At 41.2% G+C, this 18,808-nt stretch overlaps 1 protein-coding gene across 20 annotated transcripts in view; it reads right to left on the reverse strand.

Annotated features, from left to right (window-relative positions):
- The window catches only part of PARD3 (par-3 family cell polarity regulator), a 642,085-nt gene that overhangs the window by 86,917 nt on the left and 536,360 nt on the right, over positions 1-18,808 (reverse strand). For 2 of the 20 annotated variants that reach the window (XM_089906481.1, XM_089906479.1), the window contains exon 23: positions 1-18,808. This exon is cut by the window's right edge. The exons of the other annotated variants lie outside the window; for them this stretch is intronic. The gene's annotated coding sequence lies outside the window, so the exon portion shown is untranslated. 20 annotated transcript variants of the gene reach the window in all.

Below are 18,808 nucleotides of genomic sequence, written 5' to 3' on the forward strand. Positions count from 1 at the left end.
AAAAAAAAAAAAAAAAAAAAATGTGTGTGCACACTTGCACACACACACACACACACACAGATGCACAGACATCTAGCACACAATCTTGAACAATTTCTTGCAGTGACCAAACACTACATATGTATTCTTAGGAAAACATTTGTTTTTAAGATTCAGTTGGCCTCTGAGTATTCACAGATGGTCTTCATGTTTTAATTACGCAGTCTGAGGGACTGATGGGACCAGAACTGGAATGAAACCTTCAACCTCCTGTTTTTTGTTCCATCAGCACTGTGTTCAGACAACTCTTAGGACAATGTATTGTTTTCCTCTAAGAAAAAATGCAGACCACCTGCCTGCCTCTACCAAACTTAAAACAGAAAAACAAACAAAAGAAACACCCCACCACCAACCTCCAAGTTCCTGGCATGGATCTCTTCAACAATGTAAACATCATTAGTTTGTGTTTAATTCCTTTGGGACATAAAAATTGCTCAGCTCTGCTCTCCTACTTAGACCAGGTGCATGAGGAGTGAACTAACAAATCCAGGATTCTAGGTTAACACACCGAAGATTTTTTAAACATAACCTAACTAGTTACTTCCTTGAATTCTCCACTACTGTTTACCATGAAAACCTTAGCTGTTACTGCAGAATAATGTAAATCTGTGATTATTTCATGAAAGAATGAGAAATTCTCTTGGACCCTGACATTCACAATACAGCTCTTAACAATAATGATAGCAGCAAATTTTTAGAAGATGGTGCAGTAATTAAAACTGTGAAAAACAAATTCTATAAGCCAAGCACGTGCATATTTTCTGGCCAACTTACATTAAAAATTATTTTTTGATTATCAAAGAACCATAATAAATTCAGATAATACAGCTATATAAAAAGAAGAAAATAGAAATCATTCATAATCCCGGCAATTATGATTTTAATGTTTGGGTCTTTCTTCCTTATACAGACAGACCTCATTTTATTGCACTTTGCGTGTTTACAGATTGAAGGTTTGTGGCAACCCTGCTTGGAGCAAGTCTGTTGGCACCATCTTTCCAACAGCGTTTGCTCACTTTGTGTCTCTGTGTCACATTTTGGTAATTTTCACACTCTTTCAAACGTTTTCATTATTATTATATTTGTTTGATGATCTGTGATCAGTGATCTTTGGTGTTACTACTATTACTGCTGTAGGCTCAGATGATGGTTAGCAATTTTTAGCAACAGAGTATTGATATTTTTGAGGTATGTACACTGGTTTTTAGACATAATGCTTCTGCACACTTACTAGACTGCAGTATAGTGTAAGCATAACTTTTATGTGCACTGGAAAACCAAAAAATTCTTGTGAGTTGCTTTATTGTGATATTTGTTGTATTGCAGTGGTCCGAAACCCAGCCCACACTACCTCCAGGGAATGCCTGTCGTCAACATTCAATGGGTGACTTAATGAAGATTTATCATATTTCAATAAATTCCACCTGGGTACCAATTTTAACTAAAATTAATTTAAAATCTAGAAGAATGCCCATTTGAAATCACTGGTTGGCATGTGTATACACACATAAGGAAAATATCTGGAAGGATGGCCCTAGAAGGATATTGATAGGATATGGGATCATCTTTATTTTTTTTTCTTTATGCTTTTCTGCATTTTTGAATTTTATAATGAACACTATACTTTTTATTATTAAAAAAATTATTCCAGATGGCAGAAAATTTTCTACTGAACCACTGTACAGCAAAATGGGAAGGACAGTCAACTGAACCACAGATGCAGCCTGATATCCCTTTACAGCTTACAAAATTGTCACAAGCACTTAATTCCTTCAAAAGGTGTCATAAAATAGGCAAACACAAAGGGAAAGCCAAATTGCCAGGTTGAACCCCAGACCTTGAAAGTACTTGGGCAGGATTTGAGAGCTTTGGGCTCAGACAAATGTGAGTGATGCCCTGCTCCCCAGGTGGGGCTGTTTAAAGAGAGGACCAGCCCCAGCCTGAAGAAGCCACAGACATGGAGGCCGGCTCCACGGAGCCATGGACATGCCACACATAGCCCGGAAGGAGGGCCTTCCCAGAAGCACAGGTTTGAGGACCACTAGGTAACTGCGAATGCTCTAAGCTGACATCCATGCCCTATGGCTGGTTAGCGCAGGCAGAGCTCAGAGTTAATGAGGCCACAGCCACAGCTTCAAGCTGGTGACCAAGCGGTCTGCTCTGCTCCACAGCCATTGAGAACACCCCCAACTCCAGTTACCTGTCAGCGAAGGCTGCCTGTCGTGTTCTGGAAGCCCAAATAACAACATGAGAATAAAGCACCCCTCTCGTACTTCTGAGAACGGAGGATGCAGACTTTCTCTTGTGAGCCAATTCTCCTGATTACATAGCAGGAGAATCAGTAGCTGGGTCAAAAGAAGGTGTGAGCTCTTAGTTACAACCTAGTTCACCCAGGTATTCTCCTACGTTCTTTAACAACAAAGACCACCCTTCAAATGTGAGTAGCGACGGCAGACCCCATCAAAAGTCAGAATATTAAATCCATGAAAAATGGTCTAGTGATTCCTGAACATTATGTGTATATCCTGAATTTCACGGAGGTGAGGAAATCAAGACAGCCATGAAACGGGATTGATAAGTAAAGACCTGCTCAAAAAAAGTGGAATTTTATAAATGAACTATCTTTGAGGCTATGACTGTGTGGATCTTTGTTACACATAATGATGACAGTAAAAACTTATGTCTGTGTTAAGCAGTTTATACATTGTCTCACTTAATCCCCAAATCAAACCAGGAGACGGGGAGAATCACGATTCTTCTTTTGCGGAGTACAGCTTAGACAGGCTGAGTCACTGGTCTAATGTCACCCACTGAAGTTCGGGTGAGGAAGAGTGAGCCCCTAAGAGTGTTGACTTCCAAACCTCTTAACAACAGGAAAAGCAAACCACAGATCTCCTGCAGACAGTTAACTTATTGAGAGATGGGCGATATTTTCGCTGACTGGGAGTGGAAGTTAAAAGAACACGGCTGATATACATATACATATAGCTCCCCTTTTTTGGATTTCGTTCCCGTTTTGCTGTACAGTAGAAACTAACACAACATTGTAAAGTGACTATACTCCAATAAAAATTAATTAAAAAAAAAAAGAACATGGCTACTGAACATGGATGGACCCAGAGATTATCACACTAAGTGAAAAGTCAGAAAGAGAAAGATAAATACCATATGATATCGCTTATATGTGGAATCCAAACTATAACACAAACTAACTTATTTATGAAACAGAAACAGACTCACAGACATAGAGAACAGACTTGGGGTTGCCAAGGAGGAGGGGGGTGGGGGAGGGATGGATTGGGAATTTGGGATTAGCAGATGCCAACTATTATATACAGGATGGATGAACAACAAGTTCCTACTGTCCAGCACAGGGAACTATATCCAATATCCTGTGATAAACCGTAATAGAAAAGAATATGAAAAAGAATGTATATATATATGTATAACCGAATCACTTTGCTGTACAGTATAAATTAACACCCCATTGTAAATCAACTGTACTTCAATAAAATAAACTTAAAAACAAAAAACAAACAATAAAACCATGGCTGCTGCCCTGTGGAACTTCTGCCCAAAACGTAGGGAGTTAAAACCTCGCTGGAGAGAAGAAACGCATCAGGAAAGGAATTTGTGTCAGTACATGGGACCTATTTGCTATTTGCTCATCTCTAGTTGAGGAGCCTCAGCCTGTCTCAGAAAAAGGAAGTTGTTAGCTGCCCTCTGCCCATCCATCACACAGCTTGCTACCTACTGAATTCCAATAAGGTATCGACAGCTCATTGGGGCTAGGCCAACTGCTCAGCTAGATGTGCAATAAAGAACGGGCTAGCTAGGCGGCTGAGTATCAGTAGACCCCGAGCAGTGACAATAGGAAGGAAGGGACAAAGCATTAGTTGGTAGGCTACTGCCTCTGTCTACCCCGAGGCTCCTGCTGCATCATGGAACCACAGCCCCGGACAGACAGCAGGACCACAACAGCAGATGGCTTTCAGCTGGCTGCGAGGTCAATGCAGGTGTCAGGACGAGTGTGGCTGTCCCTGCATCAGTCTCTGCTCTTTCCTGAACAGGGCAGACGTTGTACAAACTCTTTGGCAGCTTCTTGGCAAACCTCCCCTCCTCTCCCTCCAATAGATGTGTGAGTGTCTGTGTGTGCAACAGACACACACACCTGCCAAGTTATCTCTAAGCCCTGTATCTGCTCACGGGAGACAGCCTGGAATAGGAAAGGTGTGAGTTTGGAGACAGAGGGAGAACTGGGTTCCAGTCTGGTCTCTGTCCCCAGAAATGACTATGCTATACGTCTCTCATCTCCCACCTGTCAAAGAAGGACGCGCTCACCTACTTGCAGAGAGCTCCGAGTATGAAGTCACGTCACGACGCACACAGCGCACTCAGTGACTGCTACCACTAATACTATTGTTAGGAGCCGCTGTTCAGGAAATGCTGATAAATCACATTCTATTTCCACTGTGAGAACCTTCCGGGAAGAAAACAGGTATCCTCTCATTATTTAAAAACAATATTTTACAACAAAGGAAGACCCTTATCTCAGCATAAGTAAAACTTTATTTTAATAAATTATTAGAAAACCAAAGAGAAATATAATTTAAAATTAGAAAGAAACGAAAAGCCACGTGTATTAAGAGGGCTGGCGTATTCTGGAGAGAGAAATTCCAGCTGCTGGTTCATCTCTTCAGCGTGCTGACAGTGACACTTTCAAAAGGGGAGACTTTGTTTTTAAAATTTTAAATCAACATAGAGTAAAATTGACTTGTGTGGTTCTCTGTGTTAAAATCCATAGAGCTGTACACCAAAATGTCAACTCTACTCTTAGAAAAGAAAATTAATTTTTTACACATCAAGAGATTAAATAAAAATAAAAGAGAAAATGAACAAATTAAGAATAAAATACATTAAAAGTTAATTTAAAAATTCATTAAAATAATTTTAGAAATAAAATGCCTTTTCATACATCAAAAATAAATTTAAAATAAAATGAATCCGTTTTTATAGTAAAAGGAATTAATTTTAAAAATGAGTTTTAATCATCAAGAGACTCGTGTAAGTATCCCACAGTCAGGATCCAGGGTCTTTCAGCCTAAAAATTCAAAGGGGAGAAGTGTGGTCTATTTAGCAGACACTCCCTGAATGCTCACTCATGCTGGGTGTGCCGAGTATTAACTAGGGTAACTAGTGACGTGAAGCTGAAGGATGGGGACCCGCACCCCAGAGCATCGCTGCTGTTGGTGAGAAAGGCCAGAAAGCTTCCAAAATATTTAAAGACTTTTCAAACATATTCATTACACATCCCTTTACCACGTTACAGATGAGAAGCGAGAAAGAGCTTACAAAGATTGAGATATCCACTCTTTGGAAGAAGAAAGCATCACCTCTTGTCCAAACATCACATTGTATAATGAAGACTAAAACAGAGAAGCTAAGTGACCTCACACAGTGGATCCAGAACCAGGGCCTTGGCAGGAGACCAAACTCCTTCCCAACATATCTGAAAACTCAACAAGACAAACCTTCTCTTTCTTTTATTTCAAATGATATTTTGCATATGGTGGCATTGCTTATATGCATTGATGCAATTACATCAAAGAATCCATTACTTATCATTTATGAGTTTATCTCCAATTTAATGACAGAAGACGAAAAAGGAAAATAGTCGAAATATGTGTTTAATATGTTACTTTCCTGGCAATATTTAAGCCATAATACATGATTCAATTTCTCTTATCGTGATAACACACATAAAAGACAAATGGCTTAGATCCAGAAAAAAAGAAAAGAGTGAGTCCTCTCAGTGACAGTGGCCATCCTGAGCTGGCTGAAACAGAATGTCTGTCATTCTGAGGGGCCAGAGCTGGAATCCACCAAGGTCTGCATTTGATGACAACCAAGGCAGGGATTTCTAACATTGCCTTCCCCACTGCCCAGGCCCTGCTGTCATCTGCAAACCCACGGGACACATCCCCAGTTTCTCCTGTGTCAAGACAACAGGACAACCTAATTTTGAATGTCCTTTTGGGGGTGGTTATAATGCGAAAGGGAGCTCTGTTTCCCTCTGACTCTACCAAGAGATAGAACAGCAAAACGCTTCAATGTATGAGCCAAGCACCTGAAGAATGAAGGCAAAATGGACTAATCGCCAACGGCTCCTCCAGAGAAATTCTCCTAGACTCAGATCAAACGAATGGCACCTCTGAGGCTGGTAAAACTCCCCCTGACTCCTAGCCTTCTTCACCATCTGCAAAGCTTCTGAAGCCAGCATTCCCGAATATCATCAGAGAAATCACCGCCTGGAATCCACACACCTGAGTTCTGCTGATGTAGCAATGACTGGTTTTGCCACAGTAGAAAGTATACTCAAGTTATGAAATAGGAATGATGTGAATATGTTTTGTTTATATGCAAGAGAATTTGGGGAGATGTCTGATCTATTTTAAAGAATGTTCTGAATAAGTCAAAGATGCCTCTCATGTTATGATTAAAAATCAATGGCAGCGGGACTTCCCTGGTGGTGCAGTGGTTAGGAATCCGCCTGCCAATGCAGGGGACACGGGTTTGAGCCCTGGTCTGGGAAGATCCCACATGACTCGGAGCAACTAAACCCGTGCGCCACAACTACCGAGGCTGTGCTCTAGAGTCTGCGAGCCACAACTACTGAGCCCTCGTGCCACAACTACTGAAGCCCTCACGCCTAGAGCCCGTGCTCCGGAACAAGAGACACCACTGCAATGAGAAGCCCGTGTACCGTAGTGAAGAGTAGCCCTGCTTGCTGCAACTAGAGAAAGCCTGCATGCAGCAATGAAGACCCAATGCAGCCAAAAATAAATTAAATAAATAAATTTAAAAAAATCAATGGCAGCTAGATTGTAGTTATCATATTCATAATTAGAGTTCTATCCCTTGATTAGAGGTTTCCAAATGGTAAATGTATTGACTAAGCCTAGATCTCATGTAGAAAGTGGAAGGGGTATGGAAAGTAAAACTTCATATATCAACATTTATTGATGGTATTGATTTCAATGATGATAACAATGAAAGTTAGAGGAGGATCTGGATTAATTTTCAAATTATCTTTCTTGATGTGGACTTTAGCCAGCATAAGATTTTTCAGCTCATGCCATGTATATTTCTGGCATCTATATAGTCAGAAATGTAACTTTATAAGTAGAAAAACTGTTTGTTTGGCAAACTTTGGATGTGCTTCTCTTCTATCTAACTACAAGCCCATTAATTTTTACAATCATATTAAAGAACTCCAATAAAACTTTCAATGACTCAAGGGAAAGGCAGTTTTAGACAGTCAACCATAATTAAGCAAAATGATTGTACCAGCATCATTACTGACAAATGCAAGGCATAATTTGAGTCTGGGGACAGCCATCTTCAAAAATATTGGAAAAAACACACTGTAAACCTTTTGCATCATAAGCACATTTCGTCAACAGCAGCCTCAGGGCTCCAGTGAAATCAATTAGCTGTGTTATATATTTAACAATGGAAAAAAAATCTTTGTATTAACTAAGAGACATCTGATGCTGAAGTCATCGGAACTTTCGGGTGAGAATCAACAGGGGCTGAGAACTATAACGCTTGCTTGTTGAACTTGCCTAATCTGACTATATTTAGTCTGTTATATTGATATCTGAACTCAAGTTTAAAATATTCCTATGTTGACCTAAATTCTCTTGAAATGCTACATAGGCCAGGTATCATGAGGGAAAACTTTTCAATGTATTAGAAAAAAAGTTAATAAAGTATTCAAATCTTTCTGTAGTGTTTTTTAAAAAACTTTTTAATAAAAGAAACAAACTCTTCCAACTCTATTCTCTTGATCCGTTTTCAGGAGTAAATCCATGAACAGTCATCACTTAGGACGCTGGTGAGCTGTCAGACGCAAAGGCTTGGATTTTGGAGAAGGATGCCGAGTGCTAAGGAAGAAAGGGGAAAGGGAGGGAAACAGGGCACCGGGACAGAGAAGGCAAAGCCCGGGTAAAGTGCTGAAGGAAGCAGAGACCAGATCTTGGAGAAATGCAAGGACTCACCTCCTGATACTGTTCCTCAGGGCTCCCCGCTTTTGAAACCTCATCTAGGGTCCAGTGAAGGCAGCAGATCCCAAGGATTCTCTGGCTCGTTTCTGCTCTGGCTACTGGACTGGGAGGAGGCACTTGCCCTGGGTGGAGTCCCCACCCCCCGGGGCTGGGCATCTGAGGGCTACTGTCACCAAACCCCGATGGGCTGCGGCTGAGGACTGATGCTGAGCTCCGGAGGAGGGGCAGCCGCACGCACGGTGGCAGGTGGGGTGCGAGAGAGGAAAGGATGATGGAGAGGACTTGCGCACAGGTACATAACTTGATCGCCAATCCCATGCAGCATATCACGGGACGCTTACTTCAGGCTCATGGGAGAGAAGAGAAGGGGGGTTGTCCAGGAGCAGCTGTGAGAGGGGGCTGTGCCTGAAAAGGACCGAGACGCGCGCCTCCGTGATGGCCCAGAGACCACGAGGGCAGAACAGCGTGCTGGCGGGTCAAGAGCTCTATCGGCCCCTGGCTGTTAATCGCAGATCTTTAGTAACCAGGGTGTGAAACTAGACCAAGGCTCACAGGTGGCATTGGCTGTCGTAACAGAGTTCCAGCAAATCCAGCACTGTCTGTAAGCAGGAAACAGGTGACATTTGCCTTGAGTGAGCCCCTAAAGCCCTGGTTACGCCCCTCCTTCTGCTATTGGGAACCTGTCAAGGTCCAGGCCTGTCCCATTTGTATGTTTCTGGAGGAAGTCCTCCTGAGATTAGAGAAAACCTGTGCTATCTCCGTGTAATTCAAGAGGATCGACGCGGGAGTCTACAGTTTCATCAACCAACAGGCATCCAGCTGTCCCTTGTGCTGCGCCCAGTTTGAAGCCACCATCTGCCACGGTGTGTGAGTGCCCGTAGGTGTGCTTGCTGGTCTGTGTAGCGGGAGAGTTGGGACAGGTAAGGTCTCCCTGTTTACAGTTTAACTGGAGAAACAAGACTTATAAAGCTTACATCAGCAATTCGCTCCTAAAATATATTCCCCCTTTATCTTATAGAGGGACTCATACTTCATTAAGATTTAGTCTTCTGAGTATTTCTCATTCAGATGGTTGTTTGTTTTGCATCTCTTGGGTAAAAAGAAAAGTGTTCAATAATAAAATAAATAAAAATAAGCACAGCAGTGAGTGTTTTCAATAAGCAACCCTTACATTAACTGCTGGGAGGTGGGACTGATCTTCTGCAAGCTAATTTAATGTAAACAAGTCAGGACTAGAGAAAGTGAAAGCCCAGCCGTGGGGTTCCTGGTAAAAGCATTTCCTGAGTGGGTGGAGAACGCCCCAGTCCTCAGAGGGAGGGAGTGTCAGAGGTCACCATAGTCTGGGACACCACGGATTGAGTTTCACTCTCAGGACAAAGCTGGTTACATAAATAAGGCCTAGAGTCACCAAAGGGTTAAATGCATGCTCCACCTTCTCTTTCACCAAGAAAAGATGATTTTCCCCCGTTTTTACAAATCCCCCAAAGCACACACTATTAAAGACACACAGTAAACCTTATGGGAATTTCCAATTGACATCTATCAAAAGGGTTTCATTTCAAATTTCTGAATTCCAACTTTAAATAAAAATAACCAGTATGATCATAGCTTCTAAGATGATATAAATCAGAAAAAGTTCAAATATCTGATTTTTTTTTAAGTCCTTTTTTTCAGAAAATAGAAATTTGATGTTAAAAGAGGCAGTGGTCTAACTTTTTATAAAAGAAAAAAAGTAATGAGCTCTCTCTGGACAAAATATGCTTGGGATTCTCATGCGAAGAACGTCTTGCTCCAGTTTTTCAAAGCCTGAATATTCTCTATGGTGTAAAACAATCGTAAGTACCTTTGCTAATTAATGAGCTGCTTTTAGCTATAAATCACCAGAATTGCATTTTTTAGAAACACATAGCCATGAACATAAGATTTACGTTTTTTCTTCTGTGTATGTATCATTTTAAAAAAATTCAGTCTTTGTCACGGACACAAGTCAAATCAGGGCTAATGAGCCATTCTCTAAAGTGCAGATAACAGCGTTCATTAAAGAAGAAGTGTTTTAGCAAAGAAAAGTAACTGCCCATAAGGATGACGCGTAAGTGAAGATTGCCTGCAGGCGGCCCGAGTGTGGGACGCTGAACCAAATTATAGAGGCTTTGCATGACTCTTTTCAGTTGTTCAAGATGAGAGAAGTGATATTTTTGAGTTCTCATCTAACATTACTAACGATGACCCTTTTGTCTTACATCTTCAAAATCCTTGCCAACACCACCAGGGGCTGCCAGGTCTTTAAATACGTCTTTAACAAGGTCGTTTACTAATACATCACACCTCATGGCATAGGCTCACCTAAGGCTGATTTCTTGTGAGTTTCATTTTGTACCAGGTTACAGATAACAGACAAAGCAGAGAAGAATCACAGCAAAGATGGCAGGACGTGATGGTTCCAAGGTACCCCTCTCAGGACAGCTGGGTAGTGAGCAGGAACTGTGCACCCAGCAATCGGTCCTTTACTGACCATATTTCAGAAATATACTTGTCTGATATACAGGAACATTTAAAGGGGAAAAGCAATAATATTTGAGGATGACCATTTTAATGCAAACTAGATGTTCACATATGATATTTTGACACCTCCCCTCCCGGAAAAAAGAGGTAGAACAAAGCAAACTTCAATCCTGTCACTTAAAATTAACTAGAAGGGAAAAAAAAATTACTTCAGATTTTCTTTCTACTTCAGTAACCTAAGAATCCCAGATTCCTTTAAATTCCATTTCTTGGGTCAAGAGAGGAAGAATATATGAATGCACTGGTTGTTTTCATGAGAAACAAACTTCATTTCACAGGAAACATCTTCTCATCAAAAGTCTAGCAGAATATTTAGTTGGAGGATTATGTAGTTATTGGGAGCCAAAAGGATTCAGTCTTACTTAGCTTCTTTTAATATCATGCTATTAAACAGTCTAGAGGTGAAGGAGGGGTGGAATTTACATGGAGATGTTGTCAGTGCCAGGGTTAAAGTCTGGACCTGGAAGAGAAGGGTTCTGAGAAGCAAAGCCTGGCCGATTCTGTTCTTTGTGAGATAACTGATATTAGATAGATAGCAAGTGGGAACCTGCTATAAAGCACAGGAAGCTTAGCTCGGTGCTCTGTGATGACCTAGGTGGGTGGGATGGGGGTCGGGGCAAGGGAGGTCCAAGAGGGAGGGGATATATGTATACGTATAGGTGATTCACTTCATCGTACAGGAGAAACTAACACAACGTTGTAAAGCAATTATACTCCAATTTAAAAAAATGAAAACAAAATTAAGTTAATGTTTAATATTAATGTATTGCGGAAGAACTACCATGGGAGTAAACATTTAACTTCTTTTATAAATAGGGAAAATAGTTCTCAACTCAGTTTTCTTAACCAAGACTGAAGAAACCAAATTCAGAGGGACCCGTGTTCAAATGCTGCCTCAACCACTTAGTGGCCATGGGAGCTTGGCTGAGTCACCTCTCTAAGTCTCTGTAAACTCTGTGTGCTATAAAATGGTTTTAAAAAAAGTGCCCACCTCCCAGGGATGATGCAAAAACAAAATGAGAAAATGCATGCAAATTCTTGCACAAGAAAGCACTTAATAAATGTTAGCTATTATTAGTTATCATTAACATTCTCATTTTTACCACAAAGTTGTGGTAATGATAAAACTGTATTAGGTGAGATATTCATGGACAGAAATCCAAAATAGGTACCCAGTTGATTATCAGTCACATGTAACCTTCAGCCTCAGTTCCCAAAAATCCTCCCTAGTGGAGATTAGATTCACTGAAGTTATAACATATATCTTTCTAAAATTATCCATGTATTGCAAGGATAGAAGGATTTTTTAGAATTCATACCAAATTGTGAACATCTGCATGATATTGTCTTTGTCTGCGATGTGCTCAATGCAGGACCAGGACTAAGGATTTCCCAACATGTAACATAAGAAAACATCTCGCATGTCACTTCTGTTACCATGATAAATGTAAAGATGGGTTGTGTGTGCGAGCCCATATGTGTTGTCCACGTGTGTGTGTGTTTGGAGGTGGTGGAGAGAAGGGAAACTGGAACAATACTGAGAGTATTTGGGTTTTGCTTCTTTACTCTGTTCAGGAAGGTTGTGGTTTACAACCTCAGTGACATGTTAACTGAAATCAGAATGGCTCTTTCATGGGTGGATTGCCCCACATGTTTTGCTTGTGAATTTTGGAGGAGGTGTTTGATGAGACCAGAGGAGACAGAAAGTATTTCTGGTAAGGTACCACCTCTGCTTGGAAGCCCAGGGCTCCTGTAGCACCTGAAACAGCTCAACTTGTTATGGCTCCTCCATACACAATGAGGAAGGATCTACCCGGCAGTACAAAATGGAAATAGTTTATCATTCTCTCATGACTGACATAATAGATATTAATTATCACATACTTGCTACCTGTGAAGATGCTGTGACTGTGAAACAGAAGTGACCCACCTCTGTGCCACTGTGGCTACAGCCTGGACTCCTTTCCCAGGACCTGTGATGGTCTGGGATGACCCCAACCCCCTGATCCCCAAGAAAACTAGAATTCAGTCCACAATGGCCATTCACAAACTGACCATTTCCTCTTGACTTAGTTTTTCAACACAGGGAGGGAGTGAGGGGTAGTGCCAGACCTGCTGTGATCCCCTCTCCCCACTATTAGGAGAAGGTGACAGTGTACCGCTTTCTACTTGCTGTGTCAAGGTGGTCATGTGTGTGATCTCATTGAATGCCTGCTTCACGGGGTTGTCAGGAGGATTGAGAATGCATGCACATGTACCCCTATGTTCATAGCAGCACTATTCACAAGAGGCAAGACATGGAAACAACCTAAATGTCCACTGATAGATGAATGGATTAAGAAGATGCGGTACATATATACAATGGAATACTATTCAGCCATAAAAAAGAATGAAATAATGCCATCTGGAGGCAACTAGAGATTATCATACTAAGTGACGTTAAGTCAGAAAGAGAAAGACGAATACCATATGATATCACTTATGTGTAGAATCTAAAACATGACACAAATGAACCTATCTATGAGACAGAAACAGACTCATGGACATAGAGAACAGACTGTGGTTGCCAAGGGGGAGGGGGTTGAGGGAGGGGTGGATTAGGAGTTTGGGATTAGCAGATGCAAACTATTACATATAGAATGGATAAACGACAAGGTTCTGCTGTATAGCACAGGGAACTCTATTCAATATCCTATGATAAACCATAATGGAAAAGAATATTTTGAAAAGAATGTATATGTATGTATAACTGAATCACTTTTCTGTACAGCAGAAATTAACATAACATTGGAAATCAACTATACTTTAACAATAAAAGAAAGAGAGAGAATGCATGCACAGCCCTTCGGCCTCTGACCGGCACATTATACGCACAGATAAACATTCCTTCTCTGCTCTTGACGCCTAATTCTTACCCTTCTGTGGCGTCAGGGTAGTCACTCCCATCCCACAGATACAGAAGTGTGTATCTCCATACAAATCCCAGGCACTCGAGACAGGGAGTCACTGAGTAAGGGTTTATGCCCATGCGGCCCCAAGTCTGAGCAGGCCCTTTTCCCTCTGCCAAGTCAGCTCCTCCAAAGTATGTGTATCCTCTTTCAGATCAGAGTCTTGATATCAGAAGATGACTGCGCATTTAGAAATGCTTAGAATCTGGGGAGGGGTGAGGACAAAGGCGAAGCAGAAAGGGGTGGAGGGAGGAAGAAGAAAAAAGAGCAGGAAGCAGAGTTCCAGTTGGAAAACTGAGTAGAGATGTTGGTCCCTTTCCCAAGAGCCCCCTTCTCTATTAGCAGTCCCTCTCCCCTTACCCGAAGCTCCTTCCCCACTCCTGCTGTCAGGAGTTTGGGGATGCTGAGTTTCCCCTTTTCCATCATCACAAAAGGCCACTTTTTGGTGTTCCATGTAAGATGTTATTTCTTTAGAATCTGTCAGTGCCCTAGACTACCTTTCTTTTTGGCTCCCCAATATTTTTGCTCTATATTTTGCTCCCATGTATATTTCTGCCCACTCGTCCCATTCTTGTGTTTCCTATTGCAGTGTGCTCAAATCACCATCATCCTAGCTGAATTTAGGACACCATCAGATGAACCAGGCTGGGGAATCCAACACTCAAAATTATCATTCCTCCCCCCATGCTTTTATTGCCCTAGAGTCCCACAGTTCGCCAAAATATATTTTTAAAACCTCTTTAATAAACTCACGTCGGGATGTGAAGTCCTGTTATCTAAGCTCATTCTTCTGGACCTTGTGGCTGCCTCCCTAAGTGACGCTGCAACGTCCACATTGTTCTAGCCTGATCCCTGACGGCAATCTCTTCTAGCCCAAATGAGCATCATTATTTTGTTCTCTGCTTTCTTTTTTCCAGCTTTTTGTTTCCATCATTAAAAGTGAGAACACTCTGCTAGGCTGTGAGGGCTAGAAAGATATCCAGACAAGGGGCTCACTTAGGTAGGGAAATAACTCCCAAGGTATAGCCATAAAATGTTAAATATAAGGGAGACAAGAAATAGGTGAGGGAGATTAAGAGGTACAAACTTCCAGATGCAAAACAAATGAGTCACAGGTATAAAATGTACGGTGTGGGGAATACAATCACTAACTATGTAATATCTTTGCATGGTGACAGATGGTAACTAGGCTTACCGTGGTGGGCATTTTGAAATGTACAGAAATATCAAATCACTAGGTTGTGTAACAGGAACTAACAGTGCGGTAGGTCAATTATACTTCCAAAACAAACAAACCCATAGAAAAATAGACTAGATTTGTGGTTACCAGAGGCAGGGCGTTGAGGGAGGTGGGATTGGATGAAGGGGGTCAAAAGGTACAAACTTCTAATTATAAGATAAATAAGTACTAGGTTTGTAATGTATGGTACAATAAATACAATTAACACTGTTGCATGTTATATATGAAAGTTGAGAGTAAACCCTGAGTTCTCATCACAAGGAAAATTTTTTTTCCTATTTCTTTCATTTTGTATCCATACGAGATGATGGGTGCTCGCTAAACTTACTGTGATAATCATCTCATGACGTATGTAAATCACGTCATTATGCTGTACACCTTAAACTCATACAGTGCTGTATGTCAATTATATCTCAAAACTGGAAGAGAAAACTATATATATAAGGGAAACAAGACCAAGACATGTCGTGTATGTCCTTCAGCCCCCCGTGGAGGAGGGAACGATGGGAAGGTGGGTGGGAGGGTTCACAGGGGGTGTGGGACACAACGGTGGGAGGAGAGGATCATGGACCATGGATGGGCCTCAGTTCATTGTAAGAGGCTGAGATGTCTAGATATGATCCTTTAACTAATTGGGGGGGGTGGTGGCTAAGAAAGGCTATTTATGAATCAGCAAACCCCCATATTACTGAGGATGGATTGGAGGGACCAGAAACTCATGACTAAACCAGTTAGGAAGCTCTTGCAAGAGTCCATGAAAGAGATGTATCTCCATCAACACTGTTCCAGCCTCAGGTGCATCAGACCCATCGGGACATTCTTCCTGAAAGCCCTTTCATCTCCAATGTTCCTCTTCTATCCCACTCCTAAAATCATCTTAAATCAACCTAAAATTTCCCTGGCTTCTCCTCATTCTTCACACGACCTCAGGCCTTTACAAAACTGCCCCGGAGTCTTCTATCAGATGAAGCCCACCTTTATTTCATCCTGACTCCCTACTCTCCACTGAGACCTAGAAAACCTATTGGCCTAACTTGATTCAAGTACATGTTTACTGAGGACGCTAAGTGCAGGCCTCCTGTTTGTCTGATTATGTGTAGAGGACGTCAAGAGAGGCTCTCAAGGGCTCACATCCTGAGGGAGAGATAAGATGGTTACATAAATAACAGGGATAAGGTCAAAGGACAAACCAGCAGTTCAGAGGACAGGCGGGAAAGTAGCCACTGGTACTCCACGTCCTAGAACTGTTTCATTTGATGACGACAAACTGCTGATTTTTTTTCTGTTATACCTTTTCCAACCTATTGTGATTTTTTTTACAGGGTAACTTTTCATGATGATTTTTGTACATGGACTCTTTTGATTAAGTAGAGTGCCCTAATTTATAGCCCTTCGGGGTCTACAAATTGGGAGTGGGGTGGGTGTTTATGATTTCAGAAGCCATAGTGAAGTCACTGGCATTATTAATCTAGCCATACATGCAATTTGTATGAAAGAATTCAGCAATTCTTCCTTCCCCATCGTCAGTGACAAGTTAAATTGACCACAGAGGAGTCTGCGGTTTCAAGCAAAGTGGGGTGGGTAGGAAGGTGTGTCTGTTCTGTGCACACAAGAGAGACCAGCCCGTGGGTCTCCCACTAGCCCTTCCTTCTGGCTGCCACCACCATCACCCAAAGGGGGAAAAGCTGTGGTTGTCTACATTGGTTTTCCTTTAATGAATGCCTGCAAGTGTCATATCCAGACGGGCCTTTAAACAACTCTTCCTCGGGAGAAGTCTATTAGCAGAAAGTGACATTTCGAAGATAATTAAAAATTTGACCAAGTCAGGACTTTTCAGGAAAGGAAAACTATGAGATGAGTTTTCAGCACTTCAGAGAGTCTATGCTACTTTTTGAAAAACCTCAAACGATCAGGCTTGGTTTCCCTTAGGGATCAGCCCAGCGAGGAAGCTAACACACGAGCTTTGCTGACGGATGTCATACTAGCATTAAAGGTCCGTTGACTTATTGGGTCCCCCTCACCTACTGGCATTCCAGGCACCATGCATAAACCCTGCAATAAAACCAATTAAAATCTCATTAAAAGATAAAACCTAAAACTATGCCAATAAATGCTAAACACACTTTAAATGCATTCATTTTGCATCATTCTTGGAGGGTATCAAATGGAAAAGAATGGTGTGAATGTTGCAAAGCCTTATTGAGGATGGTGCCGATCTCAGCAGGTCAACCTGGAAAATACAATTAAATTAGTAAAATGTACCCAGACTTGTCAAATTTCCAGGTCTGGTTTTCATCAGTGCCACATTTAAGGGATTTCCTAAGTTTTACATGAAACTCTGTTTCTACCTGTAATAAAATAAGGGAGATATTTCTGAGATAAATACACATATTGAAAAATACATAAAATGTCATGATAAGCATACTGAAATGTCACTTTCAAAAAACTTATCCTTTTATCCAATTCTTAGCACATATGTCTTACCAGAAAGCATGGAATTTGCCATGTGAATGTCTCTTACAAGAAAAAGGAGTTGCATTTTAAGTATGATACTGAACAACTTGTGTGAACAGCCTCAAAGAGCTGATCCATCAAGAATTTTTGAAGAGTCCCAACTTCATGGATTATAAAAATGCCCTTCTGTCACTCTCTACAGAAGTATATAAACATATGCTCAATTACTCTCCTTTCCATGATGTTTGAAGACAGGAAAAACCACATTTCCTTTAACCAGAGAGAAGAAAGAAAGAAAATGGAAGCAAATCATATGCACAATTAAATGAGCGTTTAGTGAAGAAGAGAAATGTCTGCATGTGTGTACATGTGTGGGGAGGCAAAGGGAAGAGGGAGAGAGGTGTATTCAAGAATAACACATGAAATACGCTATCCAAAGCCACAAACATCATCACTGAAGGTGATACTTGTGTTTTACACTGTGCCTTTCTGTATTCTCCATGCTTTTGGCATTAAAGATGTAGTATTTAGGAAAATAAGTGCTCTCTGAAAACATGAGTAGGTATTAGAAATACAAAGAAGGTTAGTTGACTCAATCTACTCAACTGGTCCCTCACAAAGAAGAAAAAAAAAATCCATGTCAAATGGCTGACACTTATTTCTGCACTACCTGTATTCTCTCATGTGGGCACAGCCGTGGTCTAAGATGGCGCCACAAAACCTTTGATGTCCTGCCACCCAGTTCAATCTCTTTATGCAAATATTTAAGAAACATGCATGAAATTGAGCAAGTGGGTTACACTGCTTTAACAATAACCGTTCATAATGCTATTTGTACTACTACCTACAGAGAATAACACTGGATGATCTCTTTGGAAATGTTATAAATGGAACACTGTCAAATTTATAAGCAACATTTTAGACAGCAAATATGTTGCTTGGATTTTAGCGGGTCTTAATCACTGCAAGCAGCTTAACCTTATCTCCCAGTGCCACTGCCTTCCTGGAGTAATTGATGCTTGGAGTCCCCAATTTCACATAAACCAGGCCACTGTGTTATTGTATACAGCAATCTGACTGCTGGCAGGGACAGGAAACTGCACTGAACCCAGATCAATAGACATGTCAACAGTTAAGCGGTTTAATCTAATTCGGCCTATCTCATCTTGGGGCACAGAGTTTGCAATTTTGCTGTTGGGTCCCTCTGGCAGGAAATGGTTTGGAAAGTTTAGTCTTAAGAAGTTTAAGTGATATGCTTATCCTTTAGGCTCTTGAATGTTTATTTAGCAGAATAGCTGTTTTAAATGTTTTTTAAATGGCAGTAATGTAAACAAGGCACTCTGACTTCCCTCCCATGTGAAAACTATAATGGTGATTTCCTTGACCGTGGACATCGCGATTAACACCACAAGCAATCACACTTTAGAGGAAATTGCTCTGGTTCACATGTTCTGAGCTAATGTCACATTTAAACTCTATCCCCACCCCCAGTCGATGGC

This window comes from Delphinapterus leucas, chromosome 2, assembly GCF_059928025.1.
Source record: "Delphinapterus leucas isolate spDelLeu-1000000601 "Yukka" chromosome 2, BTC_Dleu_Yukka2, whole genome shotgun sequence".
In the NCBI taxonomy this organism is placed as follows: domain Eukaryota; kingdom Metazoa; phylum Chordata; class Mammalia; order Artiodactyla; family Monodontidae; genus Delphinapterus; species Delphinapterus leucas.